The sequence below is a fragment of the Notamacropus eugenii genome, chromosome 4 (genome assembly GCF_028372415.1).
Source record: "Notamacropus eugenii isolate mMacEug1 chromosome 4, mMacEug1.pri_v2, whole genome shotgun sequence".
NCBI classification, from domain to species: domain Eukaryota; kingdom Metazoa; phylum Chordata; class Mammalia; order Diprotodontia; family Macropodidae; genus Notamacropus; species Notamacropus eugenii.
In genome coordinates this window covers 461,439,433-461,465,443 of record NC_092875.1, presented here as the reverse complement: position 1 = coordinate 461,465,443, position 26,011 = coordinate 461,439,433, and the positions used below count along the sequence as shown (strand labels likewise).

At 35.7% G+C, this 26,011-nt stretch overlaps 1 protein-coding gene across 9 annotated transcripts in view; it reads left to right on the top strand.

Annotated features, from left to right (window-relative positions):
• Nucleotides 1–26,011, top strand: part of ATG10 (autophagy related 10) — a 366,598-nt gene that overhangs the window by 48,973 nt on the left and 291,614 nt on the right. Inside the window, exon 1 of one of the 9 annotated variants that reach the window (XM_072606232.1) lies at nt 14,732–18,839. The exons of 7 other annotated variants lie outside the window; for them this stretch is intronic. The gene's annotated coding sequence lies outside the window, so the exon portion shown is untranslated. Of the gene's footprint in view, nt 1–14,731; nt 18,840–26,011 lie in introns of those variants that run through there. One more of the 9 variants, XM_072606236.1, reaches the window with a different exon arrangement.

Below are 26,011 nucleotides of genomic sequence, written 5' to 3'. Positions count from 1 at the left end.
AGACCCCCAGTGACCTTTCCAAGTGTAGACTAGTTACGTATTTATGTCCTTTATGCAAAACATTTACAGTTTGAATTTTGTACAAAAAAAATCTATAGGAAAAAAAATATTGTCTGAGGAATAGATAGGGTAGATTGGTCTAGGACTGTCTTAAGACAGGTCTGGTACTTTGTGTTCAAAATGGGAAAGAAATGAGCATTAATAGTTCAACAAATGATTAATAAAATGAGATGTTCTTAGCCACAGGAGGGGAGAGGTATTCAGGGAGGATACTGAATTACCGTAGTTACAGGAGGCTTCCCTCTGCCATTTTGGTCATACTACTTCTCAAGCCAATCAGAGACCTTTGGGAGGATCTGACTCCGTTAGGCGCTGGCCCGTTTTGTACCTGGGTATCCAGAAACTACACCATGTCTTCTAAAACCCCGAGCCAAAAGAACTAACCTAGTCTGTCTAGGGGTAGACCTTGGTAAACACACAGGGTGTTAAAGGGTCTCAGGTATAAAGAGCAAATTTTTGTTGATTCAATAATCCCTGAACAAGCTGCCCAAAAGTTCTACAGCATTTATACTTCTCTTACTGATTATCATAAAGCCTTAACTCAGTGTCACAAGAATAACTTCCTGGTATACTATAAATGTACAAAATAGACCCAAGAATAATGAGAATGCTACAGTGTTTGTTGTCTACATGAACAGCTCTTCCCTACTTGAAACACTCCACCAACACAATAATGTCAACAGTTGATAAAAATGTGGCATCTTTCAGGGAGACAGCTGAAGTGCCTTCTGGTTCTGGCTAGCCTTAAATCCATTATCATCTCTCCTAAACAGAGCTAAGTATAACTTTCAATGAAAGAGAGAATTAAGCCCAAACATCTTTTCCACCACTTGATATGTGTGTGTGTGTGTGTGTGTGTGTGTGTGTGTGTGTGTGTGTGTGTGTATATGACTTCAAGTTATCTATTTACACTATCTTAATATAGTTGGCTTCTAAATTCAAACTCAAATTCTTCACTTTATTTTATCTTATATAATTTTTTCTAGTGATATTGAAAGGTCATTTGGACTTTGATAGATTCTAAATTCTTAATGTATGCCAAGGAAATATAGATACTGAAGTCTTTGAACTTGAATTCAGAGGTCAAATTGAACCAATGACTGAAGCCAATGTTTATTTTTGTAAGTAAGATACTTTGATCTCCTTCAGGCAAGAAGCATACAGTATGAAGCTATCAATGAAAAAGCTGTGGCTGAATAGTTAAGGGACTTTCTGGTATCCTGAAATCAAAGCTTAATGGGAAAAATGCATTTAAAGCCATTAACACCTATGTGTAATATCATTTTTAATGTACACTTTTAGAAGAATAAAATGAGCCATAATAGACCTGGAAGGTATTCTTATGAAAACTTGTACAATATTAATAAAACAAAACTTCTTTCAATCTAAAGTAGCTACAAAAAGGTTAACAGCTCTTTGCCAAAAAAGAGGAAGGCTTGATGTGTATCAAAGTGCATGATAAATAGGTAAAAAAACAATAACTATTATAGAAATGCTTTTGAAAGAACCAGATATCACTTCATCAAGCTCCAGTTAAGGCTGACAATAGATAGATGCTTTTGAATTTATCCCATGTAGCTGAAAGTGACTGGAGCCTATAAATAATGGGTAGGATACAGGTGTGGGATCAAAAGATCCTCCAAAGGGGATATCTGCATGAATTCAACCAACAATATGATGACAAAGAAGCATTAAACAAATGGCAGTTATCTAAACTTTTTTATGGAAATTGAAAGGTTTATGATAATTCAAGACCATATCATTTCCACCAAAAATTACAAAATAATTGTTTCTTAAGGAATCCAGCCTTAGTGATCAATATAGATTACTTGGTAATGCACTTGATAATTACTTAGTAAGTTGGTAGAAACTGTGAAACATTGCTGCTTTTTAGCATCTACTGAATACCTAGCAAAATGTGATGCTTGTAAGATGGCATATGCCCAAACTACAAATATAGGCCTCAAAACTACAAATATAGATCTCAAAATATTTTGTAAAACTCAGCCAATAATCTATACTGGAATAGGAGTATTATCACAGACCAGACTGTTACCTGCATTTGCCTGTTTATGACATTAATCCATAAAAACTTTAAAACAAAATTTTAAAATAGATTTTTCCATCCTAAATATGCAATTTCTAAGCTATGTTTAAAAAAAAAAGCTTTTAAAATTTAGAGACTTAAAAGAAGAAATAAAAATCATGTAGGATCAGGATGAGGTCCATATTATCTTCATGGTTCTCTTTGCTACTAAGGATGAGCTTACATTTATTGAACTTCTTTATTTAGCTGTAAAAGCAGTTATTTTATCCAGATGTACCACAGCCTATAGAACATTAAATATAAAAGGAAAAGAGTAGGATAGTGACTTGCCCTTGTCTGACTTCCATAAGAAGTATTTCTTATATTGATATAATTTCTTCCATTTATATAGATGTGTAGCACGATTTTCCTCACAGAAGGTCTGTGTGTGCTAGGTTGTACAAGGATTATTAACTATTTTATAGATGACAGGAAGCCGAAGTCTAGAGAGGTGAAGTGACTTTCCTACCTAATAAAGTATGAGTAAACAAAAAACATAGAGGAATTAAAGGAAAAAATATCCAAACACTTTCTGAGTCCTTGTCATGAAGAATACGCAGTTAGATGTGGAAAAATCACAGACTCAGGAAGAAAATATTATCGAAGAAAAACATAGATTATCCCTTATTTCTGAAATTATTTCTTTATAAAAGTTAATTTGTTGTCTGGAATGTGGATGGATTGCCCTTTCCATAGAAACAATGTTATAAAATGAATATTTATTTTCATTGTTATGCCCTAGATTATTCCATTTGATCCTCACAAAAGTCCCACATGTAAGCTGGAACAATATAGTTGTTTTATTATTAGGAAACGAAGGGGTAAACCCGAGCTCACCACAACTCCTAATTGGAGGGGCTCGATCTTGAACCCAGGCCTCTTGATTTTTTTCCCAGGACTTTTCTTCCAAGCTGTTCCTGTTTTTTTCCCCTAGCTTATAGATTTGAATTTTCTTTCTTTTTTTGTTATAAACTTAATAGTTTCTTATGGACATGAACATTTCAGTATGCGGTGGAGAGTAAAAAGAACATTATGACATCAGGGACGGTCAGAGGTTGTTCTTAAAAAGTGTATTTTTTTGTAAATTTTTTTATTATGCACTTACATACAAAATGAGAAAAGAAAAAAAAACATTGCCATATAGACAGCAGACCATAAGAGAGGATTCAATATAAAACAGTAAATTTCCATTTCAAGAAAATAATAAATACTACACATTGTCTTCAAAGCTGCTCAGCTTTGCTTCTTTTTTGGTTCGCTTTTGTTCTCTGCTGTGCACTTTTTACTTTATTTTTTTCTCTCCTTCCTCCCATCCCCCCACCCCTAAGAAGGCCACAGTTAGGCATGGATATATGTTCCTGTACTTATAGACATACATGCATGCATACACACACACACACACACACACACATATAGTCATACGCACTATGTAAGACCATCGTATGCTTATTTATTCCTGTCATCTGTTTCCGGGAAGATGAAAAGCATTTCCGTAAGCCCAGGTCTCTCCATGCTTTTCTAGATCAGCCTGCTCACCACTTCTCCCACCCCGGCAGTTCTCCTTTCTGGATTCACTGTTTCCTCCTTAGGGTCTTTGGGGTTCATTTGGGTACTTACGATAGTCAGGGTGACTTGATCGCTCAAAGTTGTTCTTACAGTAACCCTGTGGTTACTGTATACAGTGTTCTCTTGGTTCTGCTGATTTCACTTCTCATCATTTCGTGGAGGTCTCTCCTTGCTTTTCCAAAATGAGTGAGCTCATCACTTCTCATAGCAGAGTCATATTCCATCATGAACATGTACCACAGTTAGTTCAGCCATCCCCAGCTGATGGGCATCCCCACAGTTTCCAGTTCTTTGCCACCGCAAAGAAAGCTGCTATACATGTTTTACAACTTGTAGGTTCTTTTCCATTTTCCCTAATCATCTTGGGAGACAGACCTAGTAGTGGTATTGCTGGGTCAGAGGGGATGGGCAGTTCAATAACTCTTGGGGCATAATTCCAAATCTCTCTTCAGAATGGTTGGATCGATTCACATATCTGCCAATAATGTATTAAGGTCCCAATTTTTCCACATCTTCTCTAACATTCATCACTTTCCCCTTTTATGATTTTAGCCAATCTGTTAGATGTGAAATGATATCTCAAGATTATTTTAATTTGCATTTTTCTAATCAATAATGATTTAGAGCATTTTTTCATACAACTATAAATTATTTTGGTTTCCTCATTGGAAAATTGCCTGTTCACATCCTTTAACCATTTATCAGTTGGGGAATGACTTACATTTTTATAGATTTGACAAAGTTCTTTATGTATTTAAGATTTGAGACCTTTAGCTGAGGAACTGTCTATAATTTCATGCCCTAGTTTTCTGCTTTCCTTCTGATCTTGGCTGCATTTGTTTTATTTATATGAAATCTTTTTAATTTAATGTAATCAAAAATATCCATTTTACATCCAAATCTTGTTTGTTGATAAATTTTTCATCTACCCATAAAACTGATGGGTAGTATGTCACATGTTCTTCAAATATTCTTGTAATATCTCCCTTTATATCTAGGTCATATATCCATTTTGACCTTATCTTGGTAAACAGTGGAAGATACTGTTCTATGCCCAATTTCTGCCAGACTGCTTTCCAGCTTTCCCAATAATTTTTATCAAATAATGAATTCTTATCCCCAAAACCTAAGTCTTTATACTCATCAAACCCTGGCTGACTGTTCATTTGCTACAGTAGACAGTTATATCTACTCTGTTCCACTGATTTACCTTTCTGTTTCTTAGCCATTACCAAATAGTTTTGATAACTACTGTGTTAATAATATAGTTTAAGATCTGGTAGTGCTAAACCTCCTTCTTTTACATTTTCTTCATTACTTGTTTTGATATTCTTGACCTTTTGTTCTTCAAAATGCATTTTGTTATTATTTTTCTATCTCCATAAAATAATTTTTTGGTAGTTTAATTGGAATGACATTGAATATATATATATATATATATATAAATTTTGATAAAATTGTGATTTTTATTATATTGACCCTGCCTACCCATGAACAATTAATATTTTTCCATATTTTAAATTTGATTTTATTTGTGCACAAAGCTTTTTGTGGTTTTGTTCACATGAATCCTAGGTCTGTTTTGGTAAGAATATTCCCTGGTATTTGATGCTGAGTTATCTTGAGAGTTATTTTAAATGAGGTATCTCTAGCTGACTCTTCCTGCAGTATCCTGTTGGTAATATATAGGAATGCTGATGATTCATGTGGATTTACTTTATATCCAGCTAACTTTGTAGTCACGTCTTTAGGATTTGCCAAATATATCATCATATCATCTGCAAAAATAGATAGTTTCTTACCCCGTTCCCTATTCTGATTCCTTCTATTTCTTTTTCTTCTCTTAATGCTAGGATTTCCAATACAATATTGAATAATACTGGTGACAGTAGGTATCCTTGTTTCATATCTTATCTTATTGGGAAGGCTGGTAGCTTATCCCCATTACAAATAATGCTTGCTGATAGTGTTAGGTAAATTCTTCTTATCTGTGTAAGAAAAAGTCCATTTATGCTTCTACTTTCAGGTGTTTTTAGTGGAAATTGGTGGTGTATTTTATCAAAGGCTTTTTCTGCTTCTATTAATATTATCAATGATTTTTGTTACTTTTATTATTGATATAATCATCTGTATTAATAGCTTTCCTTATGTTAAACCATTCCTTTATTCCTGGTATGAATTCCACTTGGTGGTAATGTGTAATCTTTGTAAGTTGTTGTAATCTTTTAGCTAATATTTTCTTTAGGGTTTTTGTATCCACATTCATTAATGAAATTGGTCTATAATTTTCTTTCTCTTTCCTTTTCATGGTTTAGGTATCATTATCATATTTGTTTCATAAAAGGGGTTTGGTAGGACCCCTTCTTTGCCTATTATTCCATATAATTGTTTTAATATTGGAATTAGTTGATCTTTACACGTTTATTAAAATTCACTTGTAAATCTGTCTGGTTCTGGTGCTTTTTTCTTAGGAAGCTCATTTATGTCTTGTTCCATTTTTCCTTTTCCTTTATTTATTTATTCATTCATTCGTTTGCTCATTTATTTATTTATTTTCGGTGTTCCACAATCACTACCATACAACCTAGATTTTTTCTTTTTTCCCTCCTTCCCCCTCCTTCTCCCCTCTCTCCCCCCCTCCCTGCTCGAGACAGCATACAATTTTATATAGGTTCTACACATACATTCCTATTTAATACAATTTCACCGTAGTCATGTTGTATAGAAGAATTAAAATGAATGGGAGAAATCATATAACAAACCAAAATGTAATACAAAAGAAAATGATCTGCTACAAGCTGCGATCGAATTCCATAGTTCTTTCTCTGGATGTGGAAGGCATTTTGCCTTAAAAAACTATTGGGAATTTTTTAAGTCCTTGCATTGCAATAAAGTTCTAAGTTTACCAGAAAAAATCCTTGCACACTGTGGTTGTTGCTGTGTACAGAGTTCTCCTGGTTCTGCTCCTTTCGCTCAGCATCAGATCATTCAAGTCTTTCCAGGCCTCCCCGAAGTCTTCCTGTGCATCATTTCTTATAGTGCAATAGTACTCTATTACATTCATGTACCCTAATTTATTCAGCCATTCCCCAGTTGATGGGCATCCCCTTGATTTCCAGTTTTTGGCCACCACAAAGAATGTCATTTTTTTTTCTAAAAGAGGTCTATTTAGATATTCCATTTCCTCTTCTGCTAATCTGGGAAGTTTATATTTTTGTAAATATTCTTCCATTTTGCTTAAGTTGTTAAATTTATTGGCATGTAATTGGGTGAAATAACTCCTTATAATTGCTTTGATTTCATCTTATTTAGGGATATATTCATCCTTTTCATTTTTGATACTAGTAATTTGGTTTTCTTCTCTTTTTAAATCATATTAACCAATGGTTTACTTCATTGATTTTTTTTTTGTAGTACCAACCCCTAGTTTTATTTATTAATTCAATGATTTTCTAGCACTCAAGTTTATTAATTTCACCTTTCATTTTTGGGATTTCCAATGTAGTGCTTAACTGAAGATTTTTAATTTGTTCTTTTTCTATTTATTTTAAGTGCATACCCAGTTCACTGGTCTACTCTTTCTCTTTTTCATCGACATTAGCACTTAGACATATAAATTTTCCTCTGATTACTGCTTTTACTGTGTCTGATAGGTTTTGATATGTTATTTCATTATTGTTATTTTCTTTCATGAAATAACTTATTGTTTCTATTATTTGTTCTTTAACCCCTACACACTTTAAGCTTAGTTTGTTTAGTCTCCAATTATTTTTTTCTTATGTTTCTGTGGTTCCTTATTATATCTAATTTTTATTGCATTGTGGTATGTAAAAGAAGCATTTAGTATTTCTGTTTTTAGCTATAAAATTTTTGTGCCCTAATATATGATCAGTCTTTATGAAGGTACCGTGTATTGCTGAGAAAAAGGTGTGTTCTTTTCTACTTCTATTCAATTCTCTCCAGATATCTATCGTATGCAGCTTATCTAAAATTCTATTCACTTCCTTAACTTCCTTCTTATTTATTTTTTGGTTGTATTTGTTTAGTTTTGAGAGGGGAAGATTAAAATCCTCCACTATTATGGTACTACTGTCTATATACACCTGTAATTCATTTAACTTTTCTTTAAAAAATTTATGTTCTGTGGTATTTGGTACATATAAATTTAGTACTGATGTTGCCTTATTATCTATGGCACCTTTTATCAGAATATAGTTTCCCTGCTTTTCTCTTTTAACTAAATCTACTTTAGTAGATTTATCTGACTTTGTCTGATATCACAATTGCTACCCATTTTTTTCATTGACTGAGGCATAATACACTCTATTCCAGCCCTTTATTTTAACTCTGTGTGTATCTCTAGGTTTTATTATTTTATTTTTTTTAAAATAATTTATTTGTTTTTAGTTTTCAACAGTCACTTCCATATGTTTTAAATCTTTCTCCCTCTCCTTCCCCCCTCCCTCCTCATGACGACATGCAATATTATATGGGGTGTACACATTCATTCTTATTAAACATATTTTCACATTAGTCATGTTTCATAGAAGAATTAAAATGAATGAGTGAATCCTTGAGAAAAACCAAACCAAACTAAAACTTAACATAATAGAATATAGTCTGCTTCATTCTGCATTCTGACTCTATAGTTCTTTCTCTGGATGTGGATGGCATTTTGCATTAAGAGTCCTTCAAAAATGTTTTAGGTCCTTGCATTGCCATGAAGGACTGAGTCTATTAGAAACAGTCCTCATACACTGTGGCTGTTATTGTGTATAATGTTCTCCTAGTTCTGCTCATTTCACTCAGCATCAGCTAATATAGGTCATTCCAGATTTTTCTGAAGTTTTCATGTTCATCATTTCTCATAGCACAATAGTATTCCATTTCATTCATATACCACAACTTGTTCAACCATTCCCCAATTGATGAGCATCCCCTCAATTTCTAGTTCTTGGCCACCACAAAAAGAGCTGCTATAAATATTTTTGTATCTATGGGTCCTTTTCTAGTTTTATGATATCTTTGGAATACAGGCCTAGAGGCAGTATTGCTGGGTCAAAGGATATGCATGTTTTTGTAGCCCTTTGGGCATAGTTCCAAATTGCTCTCCAGAATGGTTGGATCAGCTCACAGCTCCACCAACAATGAGTTAGTGTTCCAACTCTCCCATGTCTTCTCCAACATTTATCATCTTCCTGTTTTGTCATGTTAGCCAATCTGATAGGTGTGATGTGGTACCTCAGAGTTGTTCTGATTTGCATCTCTCTAATCAATAGTGATTTAGAGCATTTTTTTTTCATATGACTATGGATAGCATTAATTTCTTCCTCTGAAAACTGCTTGTTCATATCCTCTGACCATTTATCAAATGGGGAATGACTTGTATTCTTTTAAATTTGACTCAGTTTTCTGTATATTTTAGAAATGAGGCCTTTATCACAGATACTTGTTGTAAAAATTCTTTCCTTGTTTTCTGCTTTCCTCCTAATCTTGATTGCATTGGCTTTGTTTGTGCAAAAACTTTTCAATTTATATAATCAAAATTATCCATTTTGCATTTCATAATGTTCTCTGTCTCTTGTTTGGTCATAAATTTCTTCATTCTCCGTAAATCTCAAAAATAAACTATTCCTTGCTCCCCTAATTTGTTTATGGTATCAGCCTTTATATTTAGCTCATGTATCCATTTGGAGTTTATTCTTGTGTACAGTATCAGGCATTGATATATGCCCAGTTTCCACCACACTGTTTTCCAATTTTCTTAGCAGTTTTTGTTAGAGAGTAAGTCCTTATTCCAGAAGCTAGGGTCCTTGGGTCTATCAAACATTAGACCGCTATAGTCATTGACTGTGTCTTGTGTACCTAATCTATTCCACTGATCTACCCTTCTCTTTCTTAGCGAGTACCAAGTGGTTTTGATGATTACTGCTTTATAATACATTTTGAGATCTAGTGTGGCTAGGCCACCTTCCCTAGCATTTCTTTTCATTAATTCCCTTGATATTCTGGACTTTTTGTTCTTCTGAGGAATTTTGATATTATTTTTTCCAGGTCTAGAAAATAATTTTTTTAGTAGTTTGATTGGTATGGCACTGAATAAGTAAATTAGTTTAGGTAGAGTTGTCATTTTTATTGTATCTCAATTTTAAATGTTTCTTGTAAGCAACATATTGCTGGATTCTGATTTTTAATCTGTTCTGCTCTCTGTTTCTGTTTAATGGGCAAATTCATCCCACTGACATTCAAAGTTATAATTACTATTTATTTCCCTCCATCCTATTTTTCCCCACGATTGTCATTCTCAGCCTCTCTTTACCCTATCCCTCTTCTAGTTTACTTCTAATCACTACCTTCATCTTCCACACCCCTTTAAAGACTCTCTTCCTTATCCTCTCCCCTTACCCTCCTTTTCCTTGTTCTCCCCACTCCTCTAAGGGTCCCTATCCTTTCTTCTTTCACCACGCTTCTAGATCTTAATACATATACTGTTTTGTATCCCCCATTATCCTGTTCCCTTACTCTCTTATTTCTTTAGAAATTTGGAAGACCTTTCCCTTCTAGAGGTAGATGTTTTTCCCTCTTTAACCCAGATTTGATGAGAGTAAGGTTCTAGCACTTCAGCTCTTCACCTCATTCCTGTTTCAGTTCTTCTTGTGCCTCATTTGTATGAAATGATTCCTTTTTGTAACTTTTTCCTAAACAGTTTTGCTATTTACAATCATCAGATCATACAATCATCACCTCTTCCCCAATCTTTCTTTTGAACTACCCAATTACCAATGACAATCTTAAGTATAATGCATTCCCACATATAAAGTAAACAGTTTGTCCTTATTGAATCCTTTGTAATTGGTCTTTGATATTTGCTTTGTATTTCTTCTGGATCTTATATGTCAAATTTTCTATTAAGTTCTGGTCTTTCTGCAACAAAATCCTGAAAGTCTGTCAGTTCATTGAATGTCTTTTTTTTTTTTCATTCAGAATCATACTTAACTTTCCTGGGTAAGTTATTTTTGGCTGCAACCCCAGTTCTTTTATTCTTCAATATATAATGTTCCAAGACTTGCAGTCTTTTAAGGTAGCAGCTGCTAGGTCTTGTGTAATTCTAGTTGTTGTTCTGCAGTATTTAAATTATTTTTTTCTTGTTGCTCACAATATTTTTTCCTTAATTTGGGGGTTTTGGAATTTGACTCTGATATTCTCATAGATTTTTATCCTGGTATCTCTTTCAGGTGTTGATCAGTGCAGTTTTTCTATTTCTGCTTTCCGTTCTTGTTCTAAAACTTCAGAGTAATTTTCTTTGGTTATTTCTTATATTATTATATTGAGATTCAAGATTCTTTTTTTGATAGTAGCTTGCAGACAGTCTGATTATTCTTATGTTTTCTCTTCTTGATCTGTTTTCCAGATTAGTTGTTTTTCTTATGAGATGTTTCACATTCTCTACTATTTTTTTCATCCTTTTCTTTTAGTTATTATTTTTTTGGTCTCCAATAATGTCATTTACTTCCCCTCACCAAATCCTAGTTTTTAAGGAGTTGTTTTCTTCCTTCAGACTCTGGATTTCCTTTTTCCAGTTGGTTAACTTTCTTTTCATAATTATCTTGGTTTTCTTGGATTATTCTCTTTTTTCCCCTAATTTTTCCTCAGTATCTCTTAGTTGATTTTTAAAGTCTTTTAAAAATTCTTCCAGTATCCTTTAGGGCATGTGACCACTTGATGTTACTCTTTGGGGTAGAGGCTATTTTGCTTCAGAATCCTCTAAAAAAGAACCCTGATCTTCTCTATTCCCATAGAAGCTCTCTAGGCTTCGGTTCTTTCTCCTTTGCTTGTTCATTTTTATTTATTTTTTATTTGTTTTTAATTTTAAGCCACTGGTTATTATAATCATGTCTACTCCTGGGATTTGGGGGATGGTGCCTCTGGCCTCAGGTCCTTCTTACTGTTATTTTTTTTTTAGCTTTATCCAGAGTCCAACCTTGGCACTGCTTTCCCCCTCCAAGACACAGCTAGGGCCCCCAGGTACCCTACACTGGCAGTGCTTGTGCTCCCCAAGGACTCATAGGCTGTAACCTTCAGTTCTCCCCTTTGGCCTGGAACTGAAACCAAGAACTGAGCTCTGCTGTGTCCACAGACAGTAGCAGCCCTGCCCCACTGCTTCTGCATTCACCAGGCATGTGCTAATTCCTTTTCACCTTGAGCCCCAGCTCAGAACCTTGTCCTGGCAGCACAGCCAGGTCTGTCATCCCTTGGCAGCAGAGGGCCTTCAGTCTTCCCCTGGTCAGATGTCTGATTCCTTACACTGTCTATAAGGTGAGAATTTCTGTGGCTGAGGCTGAGGCTACCTCCCAACCTAGCTGTCCCCAGTGCTTGTTGTTTGTGGTTTTAGGGGAGATAGTCTGGAGGTGTTTTCTCTTCACTCAGACTGAACCTCTGTCCTGAGGTCTTTCCTTGGATCTTTTCCAGTTGTCCCAGGAGGACCATTGCTCTGCCCCAACTCTTGTTTCTTTTTGCCATTGTACATTCACCCTGAGGTGCTATTTTGTCTTGTTTATGGAGGAAATCTGGAGATCTTGGAATTTTCCAACCTATTCTGCCATCTTCCCAGAATTCTCTCAAGAGTATATATTAAATTTAACATAGTAATAAAGGAATTGCCTTGTGACCCCTCATGAACTTTTTGTTTGTTTGTTTTCTCCTTTATATTTTAAAATTTTTTACTTATTGTCTTTTCAATTCTAAGCACTACTCGCTTACTGTCTATCTTATAGCAATAAGCCTAGTCAAGAAAAACAATTCAGTACTTTGAACATACCTGAAAACGTGTCTCATTTTGTACCTCTAGTCTATCACCTTTCTACTAAAAGGTACAGTGTGCATGCTTCATTATCAACCTTCTAAAGTCACAATTATGATATAGTTAATTGTAGTGGGAGTATTGCTGTTCAGAGGGTATGCACAATTTTGTGACTTCTTTAAAAGTTCAAATGACTTCTCAGAATGGCCAGACCAAAGCAAAGCTCTGCCAACAGCCCATGAAGATACCTGTCCTACTCTACCAATTGCTGTTTTTACCCTTGATCGTCTTTGCCAATATTATGGATATGAGGTTGAATCTCAAGGTTATTTTCATTTTCATTTCTTTTATTAGTGTTTTTAAGCAATTTCCCATGTGGTTGTTGATAGCTCATGTTTCTTCTTTTGAAAAGTTTTTCATCTTATCTTTTGGGAATGATTTTTATTCTTATGTATTTGTATCAATTCTCTCTCTCTCTCCATATATATATATATATATATATATATATATATATATATATATACACACACATATGTATATCTTGGAGAACAAACCTTTATTTAAGAAATTGATTGCAAATATTTTCCCCCTAGTTAACTATTTATTTTATAATTCTGCCTGCATTAGTTTTACTTATGCAGAAGCTTTTCAGTTTCATGCAACTCATTAAATTAAAAAGTTTTTACATAAACAAAACCAATGCATCCAAAATTTGAAGGAAAGCAAAAAACTGGGAAAATTTTTTGACATCAAGTTTCTCTGATAAAGACCTTATTTCTCAAATATATAGAGAACAAAGTAAAGCATAAGAATATGAGTCATTCTTTAATTGATAGTCAAAGGATATGAACAGACAGTTTTCATATGAAGAAATCAAAGCTATCTATAGTCATATGAAAAAATACTCTAGATCACTATTGATTAGAGAAATACAAATTAATACAACTCTGAGGTACCACATCACACCTGTGGGATTGGCTAATATGACCCAAATGGAAAATGACAAATATTGGAGAGGATATGAGAAAATTGGGACAATAATGCCCTGTTGGTAGAGTTGTGAACTGATCCAACCATTCTATAGAGCAATTTAGAACAATGCCCAAAGGTCCATAAAACTGTGCATATCATTGGACCTAGTAATACCCCTTGTAGGTCTGTATCATAAAGAAATTAAAGACAAAAAGGAAAAGGGCTTACATGTACAAAAATATTTATAGCAGCTCTTTGTGGTGGGAAAGAATTGGAAATTAAGGGGATGCCCATCAATTGGGGAATGGCCGAACAAGTTGTGGTGTATGATTGTGGTGGAATACTATTGTGCTGTAAGAAATGGCGAGCAGGCTGATTTCAGAAAAATCTGGAAAGACTTCCATGAACTGATGCAAAGTGAAGTGAACAGAACCAGGAGAAAATTGTATACAGTGGCAGCAGTACTGTATGATGATCAACTGAATGACATAACTATTTTCAGCAATACAAAGATTCAAGATAATTCAAAAGACTTATGATTAAAAATGCTATCCCCCTCCAGAGAAAGAACAGTGGAGTCTCAGTGCAGAGTGAAGCTTACTATTTTTTACCTTCTTTATTTCATCTTTTCTGTTTTTTGTCTGTTTTCTTTCACAGTATGATTAATAGGGAAATATAAGTAAATTGCCCCCCTTACTCACAGCTATATGTGATGATGAGTTCAATGATATGACCATTTTGTATGCACACACAATGTAGAGTAAAGCCCTAAATCATGGACATTGAGGAAGCTGATGAATTTGAAAGCTAGTGTGTTTGAGGTTATATCAGCATGTATATTGCAGTCACTAAGTCGAAGGATAGGAGGGTATGAGTTGGACAAAATAAGGAAGTTGGTGAACTAGTTATTGAAATCTTTGAGACAGGAGGGAGATTGACCTGAAGATTAATAGATGATTATAGCCAGGATCTGGATAGACCAATAAATCTGGAACCTTGAAGTATGGGAGGTTGTTTAGTTATGGAAGGGCTAGGGTCTGAAAGTGGCAGTGAAGAAAAAGAAGTCAGTCTACCCTATTCCTGGTCTCTGGTATTGGGGAACATGAGAGAAAGAGTACTAGGAGTGGTGGCCAGGGATACAGTGTCCTCTGGGAGGAGCAAGGTTTTTGTGATTGAAAGGAAATGGAAAGGATATGAAAGAACGTTATAATATGAAGAGATATATCTATCTATAGATAGATAGATAGATAGATAGATAGATAGATAGATAGATAGATAGATAGATAGACAGATAGATAGATAGATATGAAACTTTAAAATGAAGTTCTACAGGTCACAATGAAAGGAGAGGGTAGAGGGGGTTCAAGACATAGGAGAGGTAAGGCCCACATAGGAGGATGAGGAAATTTCATGGTGACAGTGGAAGGGAATGTTTGCCTTGGCACCCTTGGCCTCTGAAGTACTAAGATTTCTAGTGCTAGGATACCATTCCCCATGCCCTATTTGGTAAGCAATACTAGCTGCATGTTGACAGTATTATGTTAGTATGATAATAATAATAATAATTATGAGATTAAGGTGTAATTTAAGGGCAAAAAGAATGGAGAAGTGAGGGAGGTCTTCATATGTGACTTGCGGTAAAGTCCCCAAGTGTAACAAATACCATGGCCTTCCATGTGTAATATGAGTAATGAGACCCAGGGATGGGGAACTGGCTTCCCAGGACTTCCTTTGCCTTTATGAGGCTCGTTCTCCTTGGTAGCTTGTGTTGGTATTGGACAGTGGTGTCAAACTCAAATTGAAACAGGGATCCTTAACCCATAATGCATAAGAATCCCTGTGGGCTCCGTATTGACGTAGATAATCACATGTTAACATTACCTAAGTTTGGTTGTATTTTCATTTGTTCATTAAGTATTTTGCAATTACATTTTAATCTGTTGTAGTAATACCACTGGAGGCTGCTGGGGGATGTGATTGCTTAGATTTATGCACGTTGTCACGCCTCTCTGCTGTCTCACAAACTTCTGTCCACTTGCTGTCATTTGTCACACAAACAAGGATTTTTTTTTAGTCAGTTATTTGATTTCTTACATAAAATGAACAAGACAGCACAGAAAGTGAGGGGGGCATCTACCGACAGTCTGTTCATTCTGCTTAGATTGGTAGAACTTATAAGGAAAGGAACCAGCGCCTTTCTAGCATTCTTGGCCCGGTATATTATTGTCCTCTGTATCAGTTACGCTTATGTGTAAAGCCCTTTGAAGGATATGTTTTCCCTAATCATAAGTTTTTCTTCCAGTCAAATTTTCACTTTTTTTTTTTAATTTGAGTAGACATCCTGCTTCCCACCTATCTCCTGATCAATAGCTTAGCTGGATGTGATGAAAAATAAAATTTATATTCAATTGTTTCCATAGCAACCATCTCAGATTCACTTGCACTTTGATATGACTGCCTTCTTTTAAAGAGACCTACCTTTTTAGCTGCAACTGTTTAAAGATATTTAATGTACCTTATGGGCAATTTAAGGTATTTTCAAGGATAGTTTTGATTATTCCTATTTTTTTGGGCTTTAACACTTTACTCCCACGTAAACTATAACTCCACTATACAACACATATGTACTTAGTAAGTATAGTTAGTCATAGCCTCCAGATTACATTAACTTCTCTGAGAAGAATGAAGTTGCAAAAGTCTCTACTGTCAGTCACCTTTGACTGATGGACCCAGAAGCTTTGTGCCCTTTGAACTCATGACATTTTTTCCGAGCTAGAAAACACCCATCTCAGTTATTTGGTTACCTGTATTCAGGGGAAGAATGACAAAGCAGAAGAAGCAAGTGGAGCCTTGCAAAGCAGGCTCTGACTCACCTAGCATCACATCCAGAGTAGGAGGGGAAGTACTCCTCCTTGTTTCTCATGTTAGGTCACAGAACCAGTTTCCAGAGAGAAGAGAACTTAAGAACGAGAAGATCTAGGAATGCAAATACAAAAATGTGTGGGTCTCTGCCCTCAAGGAGCTGATATTCTAATAGGGGATGACAGCCCAGGTTGGGGAACTAGATTGACCAGACATGGGGAATGGCATGGTTTGGAGATGGTTAAAAAGTGTTATGGCGCCCAATTTTGAGTGAGATAAGGTCTCCTCTATTACTGTTTGCCCCTACAGTGAGTGCCCTAGGCAAGAATCTGATTTCCAACAGGAAGCAGGGCAGGGTTAGAGTGCAGGTGGCATGGTTTGGAGATGACCAGACCATGGTGTGTAGCATAGCTCTAGGTAGGAAAAGGTAAAAATTAACCTCCAGTTTTAACCCCTATGTCTTGTGTGCATGTAGTTGTTTCATGTTGTCTCCCCCGTTAGAATCCCAGGTGCTTGAGGAAAGGACCTACTATGTTTTATCTTTCTTTGTATCCCTTGTACTGATCATCATGCTTTGCACCTGTCAGAGAGGTAGTCTGAGAGTGGGAGTTGTTTCTTCTTTAAAACCTCCTGGCTCAGTGACAGACTAGACCTCTGGTAGCTTAGGTCTAATACTGGAACAGAAAAGACTGTCATAGGTCGGTAAACAGTTAACAAAAGGAGGTGTGATAGGGACAGTACCTACCAGAATTTCTTTCCTCTCTCAACAACATGAGTTGGGCTAGTTTTTCCCTAAAAAGCAACTAATTGTGGACTTGATCTAGGAACTTAATCTTTTCTTCCTGGTAGCTTTGGCTATATTGAGGTTGTTTTACACCTGACTTAAGGACATGAAAAGGCCCATCCATATGGGACTGGATCCCTTTCAAGTTGGTAAAAATCCTTAGATCATGGGAGTCACAACACCCTGCCTTCTCCTTCCCCTTTACTCACCCCCCCAATCCCTCCCCCAAGTGCTATTATATCCTTGTGGAAATACATGCTATGTTAGGGTTAAACTGCATGCCTGAGGCAGGCCCACCTCTAATACATACCAGGGAAAGGAGATTCAACAAGGATATGCAGCAAGGTTACCATAAATTAATTTAGCTAAGTAAAGTTCTCCTTCCTCTGAGTTGCCTATCATAGTATGCTAGCCAAACATCAAAGAGACTGGAGCTCCTTGGTTCTGCTTGTGACCAGGAAGTCGTGTCAGTGCCTTGAGCCTTTAGTCAATTGAGCCAAATAAGTCTCAAGGATGATTTGAGTAGCTTTTAAGAAAACACTAGCCTAACTTGCATAAGGGAGATGGAATTAGAATATTACCCTTATCACTGTAAGGAGTCCTTTCTGATGTGGCTCCCTCCTTCTACTGCCATCCCAGGGATCCAAAGTCCTTTAGAGGTGATCCTAAGTATCCCTGAAGTAGCTCTCTCAACACTGGTCACAGGATGTTCCTTGGCTAGAGCAGAATATGGGGGAGAGGGAGAGGAGGTGGTTACCTCTTTCATATAATAGGCAAGATATTATTATTTTCTAAGAAAAAAGGATTGTAGAGGAAAAAGTATGTTATAGGTTTATTTCCTTCAACTAATTGAGATCTGCCATAAAAAATTTCAATCTTGAAATTATCTTTATGTTTTAATTCTTTCTTAAATCTAAATTTCTCTAGGTCAAGAATCCCAAGTACTGCCGTAACTGTGAGTCATTCTGCTGTAGCTGTTTCCCCAAAATGGTTTTAAGGCAGATTTTAGGCTAATAAACTGGTTAAATTTGGAGTTTTTTTTTTCTAATTTGAATGCACCATGAAGGTCTCTTTTTTTATCATATCTGTTTATGTATGCCTTTTATCTTTAGGTTCCACGTTTTCTGAATCGCTGGTTTCAGAGTTGATCTTTATTTGTTTTTAGGAGAGGTAGGCTATGGCAGAAAAATTAAAATCCCTTGTTGTTGAATCACTCATATACTCTACAGCCTCACCTTAGTTCCATGAAGTGGTGGGTGTTTATCATAGTAAGCCGTAAAATAATTTTTTTTACAAGTATCTTTTAAGGTTTTGAAAACTTACATGTTTGTTATCCCTAACACTAGATCATTAACTCTTGAACTCCCTTGGGGTTGGTTTGTATGTGGAAAAAAAAAACTAAGTTAATAATACTACATAGAAAACATAATTGAAATAGTATAGTGCCTGCTGTGATAAGCATTTCACCAATATTATCTTATTTGATCCTCATAAAAACCCTGGAAGTAAGTGTATTATTATCTCCATTTTACAGAAGCAAATGGAGGGGAAGTGACTTGCCTAGGGCCACACCTAGTAATGACTGACTCTAGGCCTGGCACTTTGTTCCTTGTGCCCCTAGCTGCCCTTGGCTGTCTTTGTTGTCTCCAGGCTGGTATGCTTGGCTTCTGAAAACTCATCAGTGCAAGCTACTCTTCCAATGCCATCAGGTAAACCTCTTCATCATTTGTACAGCAGTAACAGGATGCTGACACATATTTGTAACACATTTACATCCTTACCTCTATCATCAAGCTGCTTCTTTTCTGTGATTACATTAGGCAGGATGGGTAAACCAGCCTCCCCTCCCACCCTTGTCATAAGGAATTAAATTGTTTTTACTATTAAAAAATCCTTCAATATGACGTTATTAGGTGCCTATTACATACAGGGAGCTGGGGATACAAATGGAAGAACAAAACAGCCCCCGTCCTCAAGGAGATTACATGCGACCTGGTAGAAATAACACAGAGTCAGTAATGCAAACTACACAGAAATTAATTTTGGGAATGAGGAGGACATGAACAACTTGTAGAAATGAGAGGAGCCTGCAGGAGGACAGGGCATGTGGGCAGCGGCTTGCAGAAAGCTAGGCAGAGGTGAGGGAATGGGAGTAGCCTGTGAAAGTCACAGAGATGTTGTATAGAATGTTGTGTAGGAGCGGCAAGCAGGCCAGTTTTCTGAAATGTACAATGGAAACCTCAATACAGTATTATGTTAATGTAATTTTTTATATGTACATGATCACAAATGTATACATGTGCAATAAAAGTAATGGAAGTGTAAAATAAAACTGAGCAGGAGAGGTGCTGAGAGAGTAGTCCATGAACAGAAGTTCTTAACTGCAAATAAATATGATGAAGGTAAGAATTATAAATGCTTACACAGTACGGACACTGATGCTGTTTACTTGGTGTAATGGACTGAAGGTCTCAGAAGTAAATGGAGGTCAAATTATTGTGGGATATAGAAATATATTTAAATGCATGTGAGAGAAGGGATGGCCTTATCTCTCAAAGATTACAGGTCTTCAAAAAATATATTGAAAAAATTGAGGGTGAGGCAGAACCAATGTGGTTGTAATTAGAACCACTAAAGGAAATTATTTGTATATATTATAGATGATGATATTAGCTAGGGTGGGGGACATCTATCATGGGATCTTTATTAATGGTTAAGAGTAGAAGTGAAAAGCAAGTTTATGTCTCCATAGGAAAGTAAATTGAAATATGTTGAAATTACCAGTAAGGTCAGAGAAAGTCATGCAGATCATAGAATCTTATTGCTGGAAGGGATCTTGAGGTTATCTGATCAAACCCCTTTAGGCAGGTCTACCTTTTAAACTGTCCAAATGATGTGGTTATTGGGCCTATTGTTAAAGATGGGACAAGGATTCCATAACCTCTTTTATCTCCATAAACTAGACCAGGGCTTCTTAAACTTTTTCCACTCCTGACCCCTTCTCTCATCTCACCAGTGTTAGATGGTGTAGAGTGGCTTGAGGTCATGGGCGATGTAAAGTGTGCATACTTTGTGTTCAGAACCAAGGCTGCAGTGAAACTGTGTGATGCAAACACCTCAGATTCATCACCCATTTGATTTTTGAATTAATTTTTGGTTGTGCATTCAGAAATCTTTTACTGTAGCCAAATTTTTTGTGACCCCACAATTTAAGCACTGAGCTAGACTACCTTGTCTGTTGCAGTATTTACATTTATAAAGTGAAGGTCGTACTTGGGTGTGACTTACTGGTAATGTTATTTAAATTTGTTTCCCTGCCTGGTTGAGGCAGACAATATCTGCTCAGTGTCTGTTTTTCTCTAGTCTACCTGTTCTGTGACTTTTCCCTATCTCTTTTAAAGCACAAAGATTAAAATGAGGCATAGTTCTCCTCTCTAATCCTTCCTGAATCCTGTCAACAAATTAATCTTCCTGAAGTTTCCCTCTGATGTCATTTCTCTGTGCAAAACTCTTCAGTGTCTCATTGCTTCCTGAATTAAGTTCAATCTTAGCCTGATCTTCAAAGTTCTCTATATTCTGATCTCAACTTGAGGCCTTTGAACCTTTTCTTCATTGATTCCTCCACATGAAACTCATGCTCTGGTAAGATTGCTTTGTTGGCTGTTTTCCTGAACCAACACCTTGTTTCCTCCTGCATCCAGGCCTTTGCTTATGTCATCTTTCTACCTGGAATACTGTCCCTACGTTGGTGTCATGCAGTCCACATTTATGCAGGCCATTCTTCCAACACCAAACCCAAGTGCCACATCCTTCACAGATATTTTGTGGACCACTGAAGTCAAAAATAATTTCTTCTTCTGCTGAATTCTAATAGTACTTTTGTACCACTTAAATGATTACATGTGTAAAATGCTTTGTAACAAGTAATTACATAACTGTAAGTTGTTACTTTTTGTTCAGTGGTTTCAGTAATGTCTAGTTCTTCTTGACTTCATTTGAGGTTTTCTTGGCAAGGATACTGGAGTGCTTTACCATTTCCTTTTCCATTTCCTTTTGCATATGAGGAACTGAGGCCAACAGGGTTAAGTGACTTGCCTAGGGTCACACCTCTAGTAAGTATCTGAGGCCAATTTGAAATCAGAAAGATGAGTCTTCCTGACCCAAGACCTCTGTCCACCACACCACCTAGTTGCCCAGGTCGTTGCATCCGTATGACATTTATATGTTGTCCTTTGATAGTTATTTATGTTCTTCAAGGTTATAGACTGTGCTTTTTACACTTCTGTATCTCTCATTGTGACTGGCTCAAGGACTCTCGTAGTATTTTGAAGCAGTGTATTCATGATTGCATAGTGGCAAAGCTGCCTAATGTTCAGTACAATGGAACTGCATGTCCTATTTTCGATGATATCAACCTTAATTAAATGATAAATTTATATAGGCTGTGAAGATTTTCATCAGCTTATGTCCAATGTGATTACCAAGACCTCTTTCTACAATACTTTTGCCATATTTTCCCCAGTTTGCATTCATTGCAGGTTTTGCTGACGCAAAGTATAATTTGATCTTGTACTTTTTTTCTTAGATCCTTTCTGTCCTTTATCCAAGTTGCTTAGCAGGTATATAAGTACTTCAGTGTGTTAACAATCCAGTCCTAACTTAATATCCATGCAAGTAGGTTCCTGGTTAAAGGTGGGTTGCCATAAGTTTTTTTTTAAATTTTTAAGAATTATCTTATTTTGTATTTTGTTTTATTTGTTTCATTTTCTCTGAGTCCATTAGTTCTCTATCTGGAAGTGGCTAATATTTTTAACAATTAATTTGTTTTCAATTTTCCACCGATCACTTCCATAAGTTTTAAATTTTCTTCCCCTCTTTCTTCGCTTTCTCTCCAAGATGACATGCACTCTTCTATGGGTTCTAAACATACATTCTTATTAAACATATTTTCACTTTAGTCATGTTGCATAGAAGAATTAAAACGAATGGGAGAAATCATCCAAACCAAAACATAACAAATGAGAAAATATTTTGCTTCATTCTGCATTCTGACTCTGTAGTTCTTTGGATGTGGATGGCATTTTGCATGAAGTCCTTTGGAAATGTTTTAGGTCCTTGCATTGCTGTGAAGGGCTAAATTTATCAGATACAGTCCTCACACACTGTGGCTCTTTCTGTGTATAATGTTCTCCTGGTTCTGCTCATTTCACTAAGGACCAGTTCATATAAGTGTTTCCAGGTTTTTCTGAAGTCTGACTGTCATTTCTTATAGCACAATAGTGTACCATTACATTCATATACCACAACTTGTTAAACATCCCCTTGATTTTCAGTTTTTGGCCACCACAAAAAGAGCTGCTATAAATATTTTTGTATATGTAGGGCCTTTTGCCATTTTTATGATCTCTTTGGAATACAGCTCAAGAAGCTTGTATTGCTGGGTCAAAGGGTATATGCACATTTTTGTAGCCCTTTGGTCATAGTTCCAAATTGCTCTCCAGAATGGTTGGATCAGCTCACAGCTCCACCAACAATGAGTTAGTGTTCCAACTCTCCCATGTCTTCTCCAACATTTATCATCTTCCTGTTTTGTCATGTTAGCCAATCTGGTAGGTGTGATGTGGTACCTCAGAATTGTTCTGATTTGCATCTCTCTAATCAATAGTGATTTAGAGCATTTTTTGATATAACTATAGATAGCTTTAATTTCTTCCTTTGAAAACTTCATATCCTTTGACCATTTATCCATTGGGGAATGATTTGTAGTCTTGTAAAGGTGGCTGATATTTTTCATCATGAAACCTTTGGAATTGTTATGGGTCATTGCATTGATCAGGTGCTAAGTTTTTCACCATTGAGTATCTTTACAATATTGTTATTGTGTAAATGGTTCTCCTGGATCTGGTCACTATATTTGCATCAGTTCATGTAAGTTTTTCTTATATGGTACATCCCTCTAGATCTTTCTAAAACCATTCCCTGCATCATTTCTTATAGCACAATAATGTTCCATCACATTTCATATGCTATTAATTTGTTGAGCTATTCTCCAGTTAATGGGCATCCCCTCAATTTCCAATTCGTTACTACCACAAAAAGTGCTGTTATAAACAGTTTTGTGTATATGGGTCCTTTTTGTTCCTGATCATAGTAGGAAGACTTCTAACTTGTTCTTATTACAAGCAGTGCTTGCTCTTGATTTTAAATAGATATTATTTAACATTTTAAGAAAAGCTCCTTTCCTATGCTTTCCACTGTATTTTTTAAAAATAAATGGGTAGTGTATTTTGTCAAAAGACTTTTCTGAACCTATTGAAACAATCATATGATTTTTCTTGTTTTGTTATTGATACAGCCCTTTATGCTTATGATTTTCCAAATATTGAGTCTTGCATGCCTGGTATTAACAGAAAAATGTGCATTTTATATTTCTGCTTTTCTGTATTTGTTTTTGAGGTTTTGGTGGCTTAATATGTGATCAGTTTTTGTGAAGGTGTTATGCACAGCTTTGAAATTGGTATAATCCTTTCTATTCCCATTCAGTATTCTTCAGAAATCTATTATATCTAACTTTTCTAAAATTCTGTTCATCTCCTTAACTTCTTTCTTGTTTATTTTATGGCTAATTTGTCTGCAGCTAGGTGGTGCAGTGGATAGAGCACCAGTGCAGGAGTCAGGAGGACCTGAGTTCAAATCTCACCTCAGACAATTGACACTCACTAGCTGTGTGACCTTTGGCAAGTCACTTAACCCCAATTGCCTCCTCCTGGGTCATCTCCAGTCATCCTGAGGAATATCTGGTCACTGGATTCAGATGGCCCTGGAGGAGAAGTGAGGCTGGTGACCCGCACAGCCCTCCCTCACTCAAAACAAAGTCAGGTGCAAGCCATGTCATTATTTCTCTGATGGCATGGTCTTCTTTGGCAACGAAAGATGAATACACAGATGACTAATTTGTCTAGGTACGAGGAGGGCAGATTGCTGTTCCTTACTCTCATTGTTCTATTTCCTCCTATAACTCATTTAATTTTTTCTTAAGAATTTGGATACTTTGCCATTTGCTGTATATATGCTCAGTATTGATATAAATTTATTATTTATGGTACCTTTTTAGAAAAATGTAATTTCCCTGTTTAATTTAGGTCTGTTTTTATTTTTCCTTTGTCTAAGGTCATAAACACTACCCCTTTCATGTTTTTTTACCTTCAGCTGAAGCAGAGAGATTCTACTCCTGCCCCTTACTTTAACTCTATGTGTATCTTTCTGTTCCAAGTGTTCTTGTAAACAACTTAACATTGTGTCCTGGTTTCTAATCCATCCTGCTATCTTCTTTCATTTTGTGGGTAAATTGATTCCATTCACATGAATAGTTATCATAGCTCACTCTATATTTCCTTTCATCCTATCCCCTAATACTTATTTTTTTTACCCAGTTCATCCTCCAGTCTGTTTTGCTTGATAATTTTTTTAAAATTTCCCTCCGTCATATCCCTCCCCCCTTTCTCTGAAACCTTTCCTTCTACTTCCCTGTTGGGTAAGATGGATTTCTGTTTTCAACTGTGTGTATATTTGTTTTTTCTTCCTTCAATCAGTTCAAATGAGAGTAAAGTTCAAGAGCTGCCATTCCTCCTCCCCACCCATTCTCTCCTTTATTCTATACATTCTTCTCTTTTTTTCTAAGTAGTATTTTATTTTTTCCAATTACATGTAAAGATAGTTATATACATTAATTTTTTGTAAGATTTTGAGTTCTAAATTTTCTTTCTCCCTCTCTGCCTCTACTCCCCAAGACAGCAAACAATGTGATATAGGTTATACATGTTCAATCACTGTACATTCTTGCATGCATGCTTTATGTAAGATTATTTCCCACATTGTTCTTCTCCCTTCCCTCTCTCTTGGTGCATCCCTCTTTTTCACCCTTCCAGCCTTCTTTTAATATTAATATCATCCCAAAATAATAGAATCACAGCTATGTTCTCTAAGTAAACTCCTTCTAACAGTCCTTGTAATGATAAAGTTCTAAGGGGCTGTATGCATTTTGTTTTGTATGAAATGTAAACAAATCCCCTGTGATTTCTGATTCAGATTTATCTTTTTATACTTCTCTTGAGTCTTGTATTTGAATGTCTGTTTTTCTTTTTAGTTCTGATCTTTTCATAAATAACACTTGAAAGTCCTCAATTTCAGTAAATATCCTTTTCCTCCCTGTAGGATTCACTCAGTTTTGTTGGGTAGGTTATTCTTGGTTATAATCCTAGTTCCTTTACCTTCTGCAATATCATATTCCAATCCTTCCATCTTGACTGGCTCCATAGTATTTAAAATATTTCTTTCTGGCTGCTTGCAGTGTTTTTTCATTGATTTGATATTTCTGGATTCCCAGCATTCCTGGGAATTTTCATTTTGGGATTTCTTTCAGGGGGTGAATGGTTGATTCTTTCAGTTTCTACTTTGCCCTAATATATTTGGGCAGTTTTCTTTTATTTATTAATTTTTTGATATATATCTAGCCTCTTTTTTTCCATTAATGGCTTTCAGGTAGTTCAGTGATTCTTAAATTATCTCTCTTTGATCTATTTTCCAAGTCAGTTTTTTTTCTATGAGATATTTCATATTATATCTTATTTTGTCTGTCTTTTGACTTTTATTATTTCTTAATGCCTCATAGAATCATTAGTTTCCCTTGACCACTTCTAATTTATAAGGAATTATTTTAATCAATGAGATTTTGTACCTCTTTTTGTCATTAGGCCAATTCTCATTCTTAAGGAGTTATTTACATTAATAATTTTTATGCCTCTCTTTCTAAGCTGTTAATTCTCTTTTCATGATTTTCTTGTATTACTCTCATTTCTTTTCCCAATTTATTCTCTGTTGT